The 14,687-nt window shown below is 48.4% G+C and overlaps 1 protein-coding gene across 6 annotated transcripts in view; it reads right to left on the bottom strand.

Annotated features, from left to right (window-relative positions):
* Nucleotides 1-14,687, bottom strand: part of KIAA0232 (KIAA0232 ortholog) — an 81,307-nt gene that overhangs the window by 56,336 nt on the left and 10,284 nt on the right. Inside the window, exon 2 of one of the 6 annotated variants that reach the window (XM_061420915.1) lies at nucleotides 14,311-14,430. The exons of the other annotated variants lie outside the window; for them this stretch is intronic. The gene's annotated coding sequence lies outside the window, so the exon portion shown is untranslated. The remainder of the gene's footprint in view (nucleotides 1-14,310; nucleotides 14,431-14,687) is intronic. 6 annotated transcript variants of the gene reach the window in all.

Here is a 14,687-nt window from a genome sequence, read left to right as displayed (position 1 = left end):
GTAAATCTTTTGAAGCTCTGCTCAAGCAAATATTCACTTGCTGAAGCATTCTTTTAGGGTCTCGGAGCCCTTTTCTTTATGTGCAAGTTTATAATACACTGTAATTCTTACTGTACAGGTTTTTTAAAGGATTTTTTTAAAATATGGAAGCGGAAGGGCAGACATACACAATTTCTCCACTCTAGTGTAGTTCACTGTTAGTATACTGGTATGATTGTCAGTGTTTGTGTGACTATTTTCACACAGAACTTAAAAGCTTTCATCACTTCTACTTATTAAATATGAATATGTACTTTCATATTCTGCATTTTTCACCTAACATTATGTCACCCCAGTGTTGCTCCAGAGCCTTACTACGTTGTCTAATAGTGGCTCCTAGTCACACTGGCTATTTAAATAAAAAAATCAGTTCCTCAGCCACATTTCAAGTGCTCTTACAGCCACATGTGGCTAGCGGTGACCCTGTGAATACGGAACACAGGACATTTCTCTCATCACAGAAGTTCTACTTGACAAGGTTGGCTCTGACGCTCTCCAGCAGATGACTCTGTTGGGCTAAATGAGAACCGTCAGCTCTTTTTTCTAGAGTTCCCACGCCCCTCACGTGCCTGCAAACTGCACTGACACTCCTCCTTGTACCAGAAGATGGGGTGCCTACCTGCGTCCCAGAGGAGCTGTGTGAGGGACCTGGCAAAGCGTCACCCTTAGGTCTGAGAGGCCTCAAACATCTCAACAAGTCAGACTCCATTACAGCAGAACATACGCACACAGTTATGATTATGGAACAACAAAGCCAGACTGTAGAGAATGGTAAGAGATGCAGTGAACTGTGGTGCTGAAGAAGACCCTTGAGAGTCCCTTGGACTGCAAGGAGATCCAACCATCCATTCTAAAGGAAATCAGTCCTGAATATTCATTGGAAGGACTGATGCTGAAACTGCAACTCCAATACTCTGGCCACCTGATGTGAAGAACCTACTCACTGGGAAAGACCCTGATGCTGGGAACAATTGAAGGCAGGAGGAGAAGGGGACGACAGAGGATGAGATGGTTGGATGGCATCAGTGACGTGATGGACATGCGTTTCAGCAGGCTCCGGGATGCAGTCCCTGGGGTCGCAAACAGACTGAGCGACTGAACTGAACAGAGCAAAAATAAAAGACAAAAGAAAGCTGAGGATACACAGGACAGGGGGGCCAAGGGCAACATCTGGGAGGAAGGTTATTTAGTCCAGGAGTGGGTGTGCTGCAGAAACCACTCCCAATGGCTGGAGACGAACACCAGTGCCAGTATCCTGCTCATGCTACGTGTCCGTCCTGGACAGGCACGGGTGCCTGGCACGATCACTGAGCAGAACCACTCTGGGACACAGGACGACCCTGGCCGCCAGCCCTGAACCCCGCCAGTCCAGAAGTGAGAGAAAAAACAGACTATCTGAACCCAAGTGTGTACCCGAGCTCTGAAAGCTTCTCCTGGAGCGAGTCACTCCCACCTCATCAACCAACCCAAGTTTCAGGGGCTCACTTCATTTACACAAGGGGTGTGGGTGGGTGGGTGGGGGTGCCAGGGAGGAGAAGGGCGGGCAGCAACAGGCGTCAACAGCCCCAGTCCTCACTGTTACTTCAAGGGGCAACAAATAGGGGGCTCGACAAGAAACAACTCTACAGTCTGACATGGTAAGTCTAACGTTGACCCCAGCTGCTGCTGCTGCTAAGTCACTTCAGTTGTGTCTGACTCTGTGCGACCCCAAAGACGGCAGCCCACCAGGCTCCCCTGTCCCTGGGATTCTCCAGGCAAGAACACTGGAGTGGGTTGCCATTTGCTTCTCCAATGCACGAAAGTGAAAAGTGAAAGTGAAGTCGCTCAGTTGTGTCCAACCCTCAGCGACCCCATGGACAGCAGCCTTCCAGGCTCCTCCATCCATGGGATTTTCCAGGCAAGAGTACTGGAGTGGGGTGCCATTGCCTTCTCCAAACATTGACCCCAGCCATCTGGTAAATATTCAGATGGAATATTCAAAGCCAAGGATGAATTAAAACATTGCAAAAAGAATCCATACAAGAGACTCATTTTAACACTCAGGAAGGTTTCTGGCAGGCATGAACACTGCAAAGATAAGAGCAGCTAGGCGGTAATGCGGTGGAGTCCCGCCCTGGGCCCCTAAGCAGCCTTCTCCGCACAGGGCGATCTGTGCTCTCTGGCGACACTGAGGCCTCTCACTGTCCTCAGCAGCCTCGTCCTTCAGGGACCCCCCATTCACATGCTTCTGCAAGCGCCTCCTGTGCGGGGGTTCCCTCCAAATGAGGTTGGTCTTCAGGGCCTAGCCTGACATGGTCCAGGTGCTATACAGCAGAGTGCTGAGCCCTTTGGCAGGTGATCAAAACTGTCTGGCCAAATACTCCCCAATCTAACTGGGGGAATGAATTCTGAGGGAGAGAGTCTGGGAGAGAAAACAATATTCATACACTGGCATGGGAGGGGGTGTTCAGGGGCACCTGGGAAGCCCCAAGCACACACGCCTCCCAGGGGCTCACCGCGTCTCAGGCATGGTGCAGACTTCTCCCCACCGAGCCCACTGCCCTCCCTGTGGCCTAGTATGGGGTAATTCATGCCTTCACTCTATTTTTAACTGGTCCTTTTCACTACCAGTTTCATCAAAAAATTGTTAAAAAGTGCTCAGTATTCATCAAAGGGGCCTATATTACCTGAGACTATCTTTTCATAATTTTTCAATTTGGGTGTCCAAAGGATTGAAAAGCCTTTGAAGGGGAAGGGTAAAGGGTATAAAATAGAAAAAAGAACACAGAAACGAGAATAAAGAGATAGACGTCTGAAACACTGACTCTTCATATTCTACCACTTTCACAAAATTCCTAAATAACTTTTGCCAGGAAACCAGAGAGGGCACTCATATAATGCGTGAGTTAAGCATATACATCTAATCCTTGCCAATTATTTTCATATCTCAGTGCACAGATTTGGAACACAAGGTACAGCTTATTCTCTTTAGTAGGTAGCCTGGCTCCAGAGCCAATGTATGGCTAGAAGGGAAAACCCACAGAGAATCTATGGATTCTACCCCACAGCTCTGTCACTGAGGACAGGATCAGGGGCTAAAAGCTGGTCATGTACACCTATTCAGCCATGTAACTAGAAAACTACATAGAAATGGACAATCAGATCTACAGTCTCTTTCCCATCTAGAAGTGTGTCCAGACCTAGGAAATAAGGTTCCATTATAAAATAACGCAATCAACAAATCTAGTGCAGGACATGAGTTCCTTCTGTGCAAACAGGAAGAACTGCATAATAGATTAAGAAATTCCACTTTTACTAGCCAGGTAACCAGAAATGATCAGTGTAGATTCTTCAGGGACAAACAAAATGAATTTTTTCATGAATGTAAGATAGTTCTTATAAATAAGACTACTACTGCTGCTGCTAAGTTGCTTCAGTCGTGTCCGACTCTGTGCGACCCCGTAGACGGCAGCCCACCAGGCTCCCCGTCCCTGGGATTCTCCAGGCAAGAACACTGGAGTGGGTTGCCATTTCCTTTTCCAATGCATGAAAGTGAAAAGTGAAAGTGAAGTCCCTCAGTCGTGTCCGACTCTTAGCGACCCCATGGACTGCAGCCCACCAGGCTCCTCCATCCATGGGATTTTCCAGGCGAGAGTACTGGAGTGGGGTAAAATAAGACTACCACCTGATAGCAAAAGTAACCAGCAAATGCCTGAATAGACTGCTGCTCGTAGCAGACCCTGGTTAGTGTCTGTTTAAGAGGAAGAACCGACTACATGAAGGTAAGGTACAGGTGAAAGCGCTCCGCTCTGCGTAAGAACCAGAAGCACCGAACAGACTCCCATTAAAGCAAACAGACGAGGCGCAGATCAAGTGTGACATGGGAATGAATAAAAGGCAAGAACTGTCCAACTTGGGGGGATTCTTCTCTACTGACCGTGCTGTTGTCAAATGCTTGTAGAAACCAAAGTCCAGACCAGCCTTTATGTTCTGATAGCTTTACCTGGGCTAAATATGAAGGAGATGAACTGCTTACATCAAGTAACCCTGCTTTGTTTCTAAGTGTTGACCTGACTGGCAGTTACTTGCTGATTCACTACTCACCACTTAATACTTCCGGTCTGAAAAGTTGAACTGCTTTTTCAAGGATTATAATTTATTTGCAGGTTGTCACAGTACAGTAACCAATGAGGTATTTAGCTTAGACATCAGAATTCTTTAGCAGGGCTGTAAAATGGTAGTTTTTATGCCTTTAAAAAAGTCTTTATAGAGATTTAGAAAAATGCCCCCTTTTCCCCTAAAAGGGGCAAATTTCATGTCATACAGTTCCTAGGATTAAAAAACATACATGAAGCCATCTGGGTCAAAAGGAAAGTGCAGTTGCTCAGTCATGTCTGACTCTTTGCAACCCCATGGACTGTAGCCCACCAGGATCCTCTGTCCATGGGATTTTCCAGGCAAGAGTACTGGAGTGGGGTGCCATTTCCTTCTCCAGGAGATCGTCCCACCGCAGGGATTGAACCCGGGTCTCCCACATTTCGGGCAGACGCTTTACCGTCTGAGCCACCAGGGAAGGGAGATGGAAATATATATGAAGTGAAGAAGTAGTCTCAAAGATTACAAAGCAGCTATCAAAGAAAACCCCAAAATTCAAACAAAGTTCACTACTATGAAATTCTAGACAGCTTTTAGAAAAAATGTTGGAAAAGAGACAAACTAAATTTTAGGAACCTAAAAACTTCAGTTAGGAGCAAGTTAAATTGATCTTACTCTAAGAAATGCATATTTTCACAAACCTAAAGTGATTTTATTAGTTTTGTTTTCACAGGGATCTTCCCTGACCAGGGATGGCAACTGTGCCCCTGCAGTGGGGTGCAGATTCCTAACCACTAGACCCCGGTGAAGTTTCAAAAGCAAGTTTATTTGGAAACAAAACAAACAAAAAAAAAGGCAGATTTTTGGAATTTTTAAAAATGCAAAAAGCTCCAACATAGTGAAAACTACTCTGTCAAGGATGAAACATTCTATCAAGTAAAAGAGCAGATCACTGTGTATTACAGTAAATTTTCAAATACTTGCTGCTTGTCAAAATGTCTATGTACAGAAATTTTACAGCTTTCAACTACTCATCTCAAAACTACAAAGTCATCTATCTTGAGTTTCAATGAGTGGGAGAAAAATGGCCGGAAATCCTACAACTCACTAAGAGTAAGACAAGTGAGCCAATTTTTTGGTAGTTACTATTAAAAGCCACTGTATTACTCAATACGTATTGTTGTTGTTCCGTCACTAAGTCACATCCAACTCTGTGTGACCCCGTGGAATGCAGATGCCAGGCTCCCCTGTCATGGATCACAGACTTGTTATGGAAGAAGGGCTTGTGTTAACTGAACGAAGCTATGAAATACGCCGTGCAGGGCCACCCAAGATGGACAGGTCACAGTGAAGAGTTCTGACAAAATGTGGCCCACCGGAGGAGGAAACAGCAAATCACTCCAGGATTCTTGCCGAGAGAACCCCATGAACAGTAGTACTAATACATATTACAGTTCTCTAAAATGAACCTAGGTAATAAACAATATTTGGTAATGTTTTAGGTCTGTCAATGAGAGATACCTAATTCAGTATAAAAATTTTATACAGATTATCTGACTCGTATCTTACTAGTCAGAAATTTTAAAGAATCAAAATAAAACTGTCTATTTGATTTTGCAAAGTGATATAGATTTGAGAACTCAGAACAGGGCTGCTATACACACTTCCATTCTGCGCCCACTGATCACATGCTTCAAAGGTTAAACCAAGGTTTAGATGCGACTCTTGAGACACCATAGTGTAGCCCCTAGGAAGCTATTTAAATGAACAGTGTCAAGGTTTAAGAGAGAGCCTGCTAGGTGGCATAAAAATGTATCACCTCTGTTATGGAACTACTTCCTTTCTGCATGAGTTAGGAAAATACCAGGGCTGAAATAAAAGCAGTGTTTTCTTTTTTAATTTTAGGACACCTTGAAACTTTTACTATGGGAGTAATAGGCCTGTGGCGCCTCCAGGAAGGAGACAAAGCTGCATCTCCACGCTTGCTGAAGACCGACTGGTTCTGTGTTCCTCAGAATGTGCTTTGGTAAACATAATCTTCTAACCACAAAGAATTAACACTTTCTCTAAGGCCCACATTGTAAGCAAGACACAGATCACCTAAGGTCCTTACAGCCTCAGTTTCCAGAGGGCTGAAAAGTTAACCTGCGACTTCCCTGGCGGTCCAGTGGTTAGGAATCCACCTGCCAGTGGAGGGGACAAGGGTTCGATCCCCGGTCTGGGATGCTCCCACATGTTGCGGGACAGTTAAGTCTGTGCACCACACCTACTGAAGCCCGAGCGCTCCAGGGCCTGTGCTTTGCAACAGGAGAAGCCCTCGCGATGAGAAGCCCCCGCAACACAAGTGCAGGGCAGTCCCCGCTCTCTGCACCCAGAGGAAGCAGCCACAAGGACTCAGCGCAGCCAAAACAATAATTTTCAAGAGTTTCCAATTTAAAAAAATTTTTAAAAAGAAAACTGAAGATTAATTTAGGAATGAGATCATTAGGTGTATCCTTCTCCTTTTCTATAAATAATCTGCATAAATTGTACTATTCTATTTAGTAAAATCAATCAGCACCCCTTTGTGGTATCGGAAACTTCCAGAGTCTCCCTGTTCCCCAGGCATGCCTGGGTCCTCATTTATTATCTTTGATGACATACACGTAGAGGCCACCAGCTGATGCCCGAATCCTCCGCGCTGTGACTATCTACTGGCGCAGAAGACAAGCACAGCAGGCAGGCAGGCACCTGAACACCGTGGGAGTGCCCACAGCCACTGAGACGGTCTCGGGTCTGCTTCTATTTCACACAACCACCAAGCTATTTTTCAGGGGATCAAGGCAGGCACCTGATGTTAACACACGATGCCAAGAGTGATCCAGCTGGCCAGTGGATCCACACTGGAGGAAAAAGGATGATTCTCAGAGGGTACACTCTGGGGCTGGTGGAGACGCGGGCTAGAAGTACAGTACCTGATCCAACAAATGTGTGGAAAACCTCAGAAATGCTACTGACTCAGTGTGCTTCGAGGCACTCCTGAACCTGGGAAACACCCTGAGAGGCCCGATGATACTTGGAGCCCAAGTTCCTACTTGTCTTATGTAATTCTCCTTAGATCAGTGAAACAGATATACTTTTCCAAAACCCCCCAAATGTAAGTACTTTAAAGACAGACTAACAGTACAACATTCCTAAAAATATGTATTTAAAATACTGTACTCAACAAAGGTGATACATTTTGGATTGGAATTTGACACTAATTAAAACTCTCTGGGATTTCCTTGGTGGCCCAGAGGTTAAGACTCATGCTTCCAATGCAGGGGGCGTGGGTTGGATCCTTGGTTGGGGAACTAAGATCCCACAAGCCACAAGGGGTAGCCAAAAAAAATTTTCTTTTTAAATGTAAAAAACAAAACCAAGTAACTCCTTCCCTCAAAAGACAGAGTGAAATGATTTATATAAAGAGCCCCAATACAGGTCAAAACCTTAAGATTTCATGGATGTGTTCAAATCGTTAAGTTTTTTACATGGACCATGGCTGTTAGCTTTATTCCCAGATACCAGGTTCCAGATGCTCCTAGGTCCTCTCCACGGCCGTCATCTGCGCAGGCCGGCGGCTCTGTTCCCCGCATCCCGCCCCCACTGACGCATGGTCTGGGCTGCGGAGCTCGGAGAAGGGCAGCAGCCCCAGCGGGGCGTCCTGTGTCATGTACGTGATTATTCAGGAAACGTTTCCACACTTCCTCACTAAGAAGGATGTCTGTCTAGGTTTTCCACAAACATTCTTTATTGGTTAAGCACATTTCCTGCTACTTGACATCTAAGATCATAGATACAGCTCAGTCACCTGTATCCAGAATGAGTGAGCAAAGATCCTTTCTTCCTTATAGCAGAAGCTATGGTTTTCTTCTAGCAACAGCAGAAGCAGCTTATGCTTACTTAAGCCTTACCACCTAAGCGTCCCCTTTTTACAGATGAAGAAACTGAAACTGAGAAGATGAATTTCCCCAGAAAAAAAGAGGAAGAGCTGGGATTTGAAAGCAGGCTGAGCTGACGCCAGAGTCAGTCAAGCTCCTCACCGATGCAGACCATCCTGTAAGGACTCACAACAACCCAAGAGGGTCCTCTGGCCCCAAAGGGGGTGACCTCAGGCGCTGGTCTGCATCTAAGTCTGGCTTTCCAGGGATCCCGTCCTGCATGAACACAGCACAAGTGGACCACAGGTTCTATAAGAGACCCAATGATCATCAAAGCGGCTGAACCAGCAGGGGAAAGAGAGAGGCAGGATTAAATGAGATGAGAGTTTAATCCACATTATACAGGGTTTCTGGAGAAAGCAATGGCACCCCACTCCAGTACTCTTGCCTGGAAAATCCCATGGACGGAGGAGCCTGGTGGGCTGCAGTCCATGGGGTCGCTAAGAGTCAGACACGACTGAGCAACTTCACTTTCACTTTTCACTTTCATGTATTGGAGAAGGAAATAGCAACCCACTCCAGTGTTCTTGCCTAGAGAATCCCAGGCATGGGGGAGTCTGGTGGGCTGCCGTCTCTGGGGTCGCACAGAGTCGGACACGACTGAAGCGACTTAGCAGCAGCAGAAGCATACACGGTTTCAAATTTTTGAGAAGCTGTTGCTCCAAGGATCTCCATGCGACTGATAAATATCTGAAAACACGCAGAAAATCAAGGAAGTCTAGACCACACCAAGAAAACAGTGGGTCAGCATAGATAACACGTGAAATAATGTAAGTTTCAGGAAGCCAGTGTGTTTAATCTGGGAAAGAAAAGCTTAATGTGAACCATCACTCTGTTCACCACCCAACCCCCCCTCACACATGCACATTACACACACGGTGAGGGGAGTCACTCCCACACACATACATGTTACACACATGCGGGTTGTCTCCCCACACACATGTACATGTTACACACACAGTGAGGGGAGTCACTCCCACACACGTACATGTTGCATACATGGTGGGGTGTCCCTCCCCACACATACATATTACATACACAGTGGGGGTGTCACCCCACACATGTACATGTTACACACATGCAGGTTGTCTCCCCCCACACACATGTACATGTTACACACACAGTGAGGGGAGTCACTCCCACACACACGCACGTACACATTACATACACAGGGGGTGTCACCCCCCTACACACATATGTACATGTCACACAGACGGTGGGGGGGCAGAGTTGAGTGGAGTCAGAGACAAAGGGGAACAGCCCTATCCTGCATTTCTCCAGAAGGTCAACCAGTAAACCAAGTCACTCAAAAAACATTCTAAGAAAAACGCCACCCCACTGGCCGCACTGTGCCCCTCCCCAGGACTGCCCCACAAGCGTTGACTGACTGGCGCGCATACACGGCTCCCCGTGGTGGGAGGGGAGCAAGGCTGGGCTGGGGCCTGCCTGGCAGCCCGACGGCTCCCTCCCGCGTGCAGGTGCGGCCCCCTCGGGCAGGTCCGAATCCCCACTCTGCATGCTGAACTGTCTGCTCCTGCTTTCCAGAGCACCCGCCCACCAAAGGACTCACAAAGGAATCGAAGGCCCCATCGGAGTCACAGGTCCCTCAGCTGAAACATCAGAAACAGCCGCCACTTGGGGTGAGTCTACTTCGTGCAGGACACCGTGGGGGGCACAGGCGGCTTCACCGGGAAGGCAGTGGTGGCGTGCTGCCCAGTGGTTTAAAAGCTCAGAGAGCGTGACTTCAGCACATGCACGGAACGATCGTGCTTGCACATCGTTCGCTCTGCAGAAGAGGCAGAATCCACGATTCCGCTCTATGGAAACGCTGTTTTATGTTTAAGAACTCGAGTGCGCTAACCAAAGTTCTAGGCAACGTAATCACTTTCCGTTAGTAACTCCTCTTCATTCTCCCACCAACCACTATTCATTATTCGATCTACCTGTTTAGACCCTGTGTCAGCTACTGATGCCCTCAGAAGGAAGAGGAAATCTGGGCAGACACACTCAAGGGCGTCACACGAAGATAGAGGCAGAGACCAGACTGGTGTGCCTGCAGACCGAGAAATGCAGTCCCAGAGGTTAGGAGAGGGGCACGAAGAGGGTCGTCCTGCAGAGTCTCCAGGAGCCAATCCTGCCGACAACAGGGGACTGCTGACTCCAGGACCGAGCACAAACATCTGTGGTTCACAGCCGCCGGGGCAGTGGGACCCTATTTCAGCTGCGCCAGGAAACAACATGTCTGCGGCACAGCCCACCCTACGTGTGACTTCAACTGCGTTTATTCTCCTGCAACTTCTATCCTGGTAAAAGGTGTCCAGGGAAGTGACAGGGGAAGCCTTGGAAGCACACCATCTTCACGTTCAGAGAGGGGTCACCTAACCCAGGGTTGTTCAAACATTTCTCCAAGTGGTAGAAAGTGAAAGGAAGAGTCGCTCAGTTGTGCCCGACTCTTTGCAACCCCACGGACTACACAGTCCATGGGATTCTCCAGGCCAGAATACTGGAGTGGGTAGCCTTTCCCTTCTCCAGGGGATCTTCCCAACCCAGGGATCGAACCCAGGTCTCCTGCATTGCGGGCGGATTCTTTACCAGCTGAGCCACCAGGGAAGCCCAAGAATATTGGAGTGGGTAGCCTAGCCCTTCTCCAGGGGAATCTTCCCAACCCAGGAATCGACCCGGAATCGCCTGCATTGCAGGCGGATTCTTTACCATGTGAGCTATCAAGTGGTAGATCCCAGGACTAAATCTGAGAGGGGCTGAAGGGGCACAGGCAAGGGAGGGGTGGGGGGCCTGCCCGTCACCCCACCCACTGCCTCATGCAGTAAGTCCCCTGGGCTAAGAATTCTTCTCCCCATTCATTCATTCAGCAAACGTTTGGGCCCCTAAGTTGTGCAGATCCTGCCTTCACAGCCATCAACAAGCACTGAGTTCAGCCAAACCTCCTCATCTTACGGGTTACGAAACTGAAGCGAGCACTCAAGGTCCCGGGTCAGGATGGGGTCACTGTGGGCCCAGGTCCAAAGCTGTGCCCTCTCTGCCATACCGCTCACCCCTCATCTGACTTGCAGCCTTGCTGGCATACGATTTTGAAGTCAAAGACAAGCCGTTTTGCTTCACATCTAGCACATCCTTCTTTTTATTAATCTGCTCATCTGGTTGTGCTGGATCTTCACTGTCGCGCCTGGGCTTTCTCTAAGCTGAGCCAAGCGAGGGCTCCTCTCCAGCTGCGGTGCCCAGGTCTCTCGCTGCAGCAGCTTCTCTGGTTGCAGAGCACAGGCTCCAGGACTACGCTGAGCTAGTGGCGGTGAACAGGCTTACCTGCTCCAAGGCAGGTGTGATCTTCCTGGACCAGGGATCGAACCTGTGTCCCCTGTGTGGGTAGGCAGATTCTTACCCCACCCCACCCCCAGCATATCTTTCTTAATCGTGGTTTCTGGATACGGTTCACTGTCCCCACAGGTCTGGAGGCATCTTGAGAAGCTGGGAGACCTGAGGCCCGAGCCGGAGAGAAAGTGAGATGGGCCCTGCTCCAGTGCAGCCACAGAGATGGCAGGGCGCTCCCTGAGCCCTTTCAAGGCTACCACCGGCCTGCACAGGCAGGGCCCGGATACGTTCCACTTCAGACGCGTTTCAGTTCTGTGACAGTGTCTATCACATGGTCAGTGAAAAAGCTTAGAAATACTGTTCTTCGATTTGCAAGTGTGTTTTTCTGGAAACAAGAGAATGAAATGAAGGGGAAAAAAACGTATAACATCTAAGAGCACAAACATTCACCTGATATAGGTTGTTATTTAGTTGCTAAGTCGTGTCCGACTCTTGGCGACCCCATGGACTGCAGCACACCGGGCCTCTCTGTCTTTTACCAATCTCCCGGAGCTTGCTCAAACTCATGTTAACTGAGTTAGTGATGGCACCCAACCATCTCATCCTCTGTTGCCCCCTTCTCCTCCTGCCCTCAAGCTTTCCCCAAATCAGGATCTTTTCCAATGAACTGGCTCCTTGCACCAGGTGGCCAAAATACTGGAGCTGAAACCTCAGTCCTTCTAATTAATATTCAGAGTTGATTTCTTCTGGATTGATTGGTTTGATCTCCTTGCAGTCCAAGGGGCTTTCAAGAGTCTTCTCTAGCACCACAGTTTGAAAGCATCAATTTTTCAGCTCTCAGCCTTCTTTACGGTCCAACTCTCACATCCACACGTGACTACTGGTAAAACCATAGCTTTGACTATACGGCTGTCTCGGTTTGTCAATAACTTTCCTTCCAAGGAGCAAGTGTCTTTTAATTTCATGGCTGAAGTCACCGTGCACAGTGATTTTGGAGCTCAAGAAAATAAAATCTGTCACTGCTTCTCCTTTTTCCCCATCTATTTGCCATGAATTTAGGACCAGATGCCATCATCTTCCGTCTTTTGAACGCTGAGTTTTAAGCCAGCTTTTTCACTCTCTTCCTTCATCCGCATCAACAGGCTCTTCGGTTCCTCTTCACTTGCTGCCATTAGAGTGGTGTCACCTGCATATCTGAGGTTGTTGCCCTTTCTCCTAGCAATCTTGATTCCCGCTTGTGAGTCATCCAGCCTGGCATTCTGCATGATGTCCTCTGCATGGAAGTTAAATAAACAGGGTGCCAGTACGCAGCTTTGACGTACTCCTCTCCCAATTTTGAACCAGTCCGTTCTTCCATGTCCGGTTCTAACTGTTGCTTCTTATCCTGCATACAGGTTTCTCAGTAGACAGGTAAGGTGGTCTAGTATTCCCATCTTTAAGAATTTTCCAGTTCGTCGTGATCTACAGTCAAAGGCTTTAGCGTAGTCAGTGAAGCAGGTGTTTTCCTGGAATTCCCTTGCTTTCTCAATGAACCAGTGGATGTTGGCAATTTGGTCTCTGATTCTTCTGCCTTTTCTAAACCCAGCCTGTTCATATGGAAGCTCTTGGTCCACAAACTGTTGAAACCTAGCTTGAAGGATTTTGAACATAACCTTACTAACACGTGAGATGAGTGCAATTGTGCGGTAGTTTGAACATCCTTTGGCACCTTCCTTCTTTGGGACTGGGATGAAAACTGACCTTTTCCAGTCCTGTGGCCACTGCTGAGTTTTCCAAATTTGCTGGCATATTGAGTGCAGCACTTTCACAGCATCATCTTTTAGGACTTGAAATCGCTCAGCTGGAATTCCATCACCTGCACTAGCTGTGTTTGCCGCGATGCTCCTAAGGCCCACTGACTTCACCGTCCAGGATGTCCGCTCTAGCTGCGTGTCCACACCGTCGTGCTACCCGGGTCACTAAGACCTTTTCTGCATAACTCTTCATGTATTCTTGCCGCCTCTTCGTAACCTCCTCTGTTTCTGTTGGGTCCTTACTGTTTCTGTCCTTTATTATACCCGTCTTTGCGTTAAGTTTCCTTGATACCTCCAATTTTCTTGAAGGGATCTGCACTCTTTCCCATTCTCTTGTTTTCCTCTATTTCTTTGCACTGTTCACTTAAGAAGGCTTTCTTATCTCTCCTTGCTATTCTCTAGAACTCTGCGTTCAGTTGGCTATATCTTTCCCCTTCTCCCTTGCTTTTTGCTTCTCTTTTCTCAATTATTTGTAAAGCCTCCTCACTTCAGTTCACTTGCTCAGTCGTGTCTGACTCCTCCTCAGAACACCACTTTACCTTCTTGCATTTTTTTTCCTTTCGGATGGTTTTGGTCACTGCCTCCTGTACAACGCTACAAGCCAGGCTCCTCTGTCCATGGAATTCTCCAGGCAAGAACACTAGAGAGGGTTGCCACTCCCTTCTCCAGGGGATCTTCCTGACGCAAGGACTGACCCCAGGTCCCCTGCACTTGCAGGCAGATGCTGACCCCGAGCCACCAGGGACGCCTGGTCCACTTCCTGACACGCTAAACAGCAGCCCCGAGCGGCACCAGGCACCCCCGGGCCACATGCTGCCAGCCAAGGCCCAGGCACGCCTGCAGCCCCAGAGCCCTGGGCAGGCCACAAGTGGGCTTGGGGGCGGGGAATGGGGCTGGGTGGAAATCACGCCGAGTAGGTACCAACCACCCGAGCTACCTGTAAACCAGAAAACCAAACAGAGGTTTAGGCAGCGGACGGTAACACGGTAGCAAGGTTCACTCCGGGGCTGAGAACGGGAAAAGGAAGGCAACGAATTCTCACGGTCGTTTCATCAGGGGAAGGTTGCAAGATGAGGGGAAGCCTCGGGAGCAAGGCTTTGAGGGTTACAGTCACTTGCCTGTGTGAACTGCGTCCAGTCCTCTGAATGTGGGCTCCTCCCTGCTGCCGAGGGCTGCGTCCGCAGAGGCTATGTTATAGCTCTTGTGGGAAAGGTGCCTTCTTGTTCTGATGAGACACACTTAAAACACAAAAACAAAACAAGGTAGTGGGAGAGCCCACTCGACAGCCCAGCTCCAAGCCTTGCTCCCTCCTGGAATCACGCCCGTCTGGGAGAGGGGCTCAGGGTTCCCTGGTCCCTGGCACTTTTCTTTCCCTCAAGCTGCAGAGACTACAACCATGCCCACCCCCACCCCACCCCTCCTCTGCCCTGGCCTCACTGGCACTTCTCTATTTACACTCACTTCCTCCTTTGGCACGATCCAGCAGCAAAACCCA

Source organism: Bos javanicus, chromosome 6, assembly GCF_032452875.1.
Source record: "Bos javanicus breed banteng chromosome 6, ARS-OSU_banteng_1.0, whole genome shotgun sequence".
Taxonomy (NCBI): Eukaryota; Metazoa; Chordata; class Mammalia; order Artiodactyla; family Bovidae; genus Bos; species Bos javanicus.
This window is presented reverse-complemented; position numbering and strand designations above follow the sequence as displayed.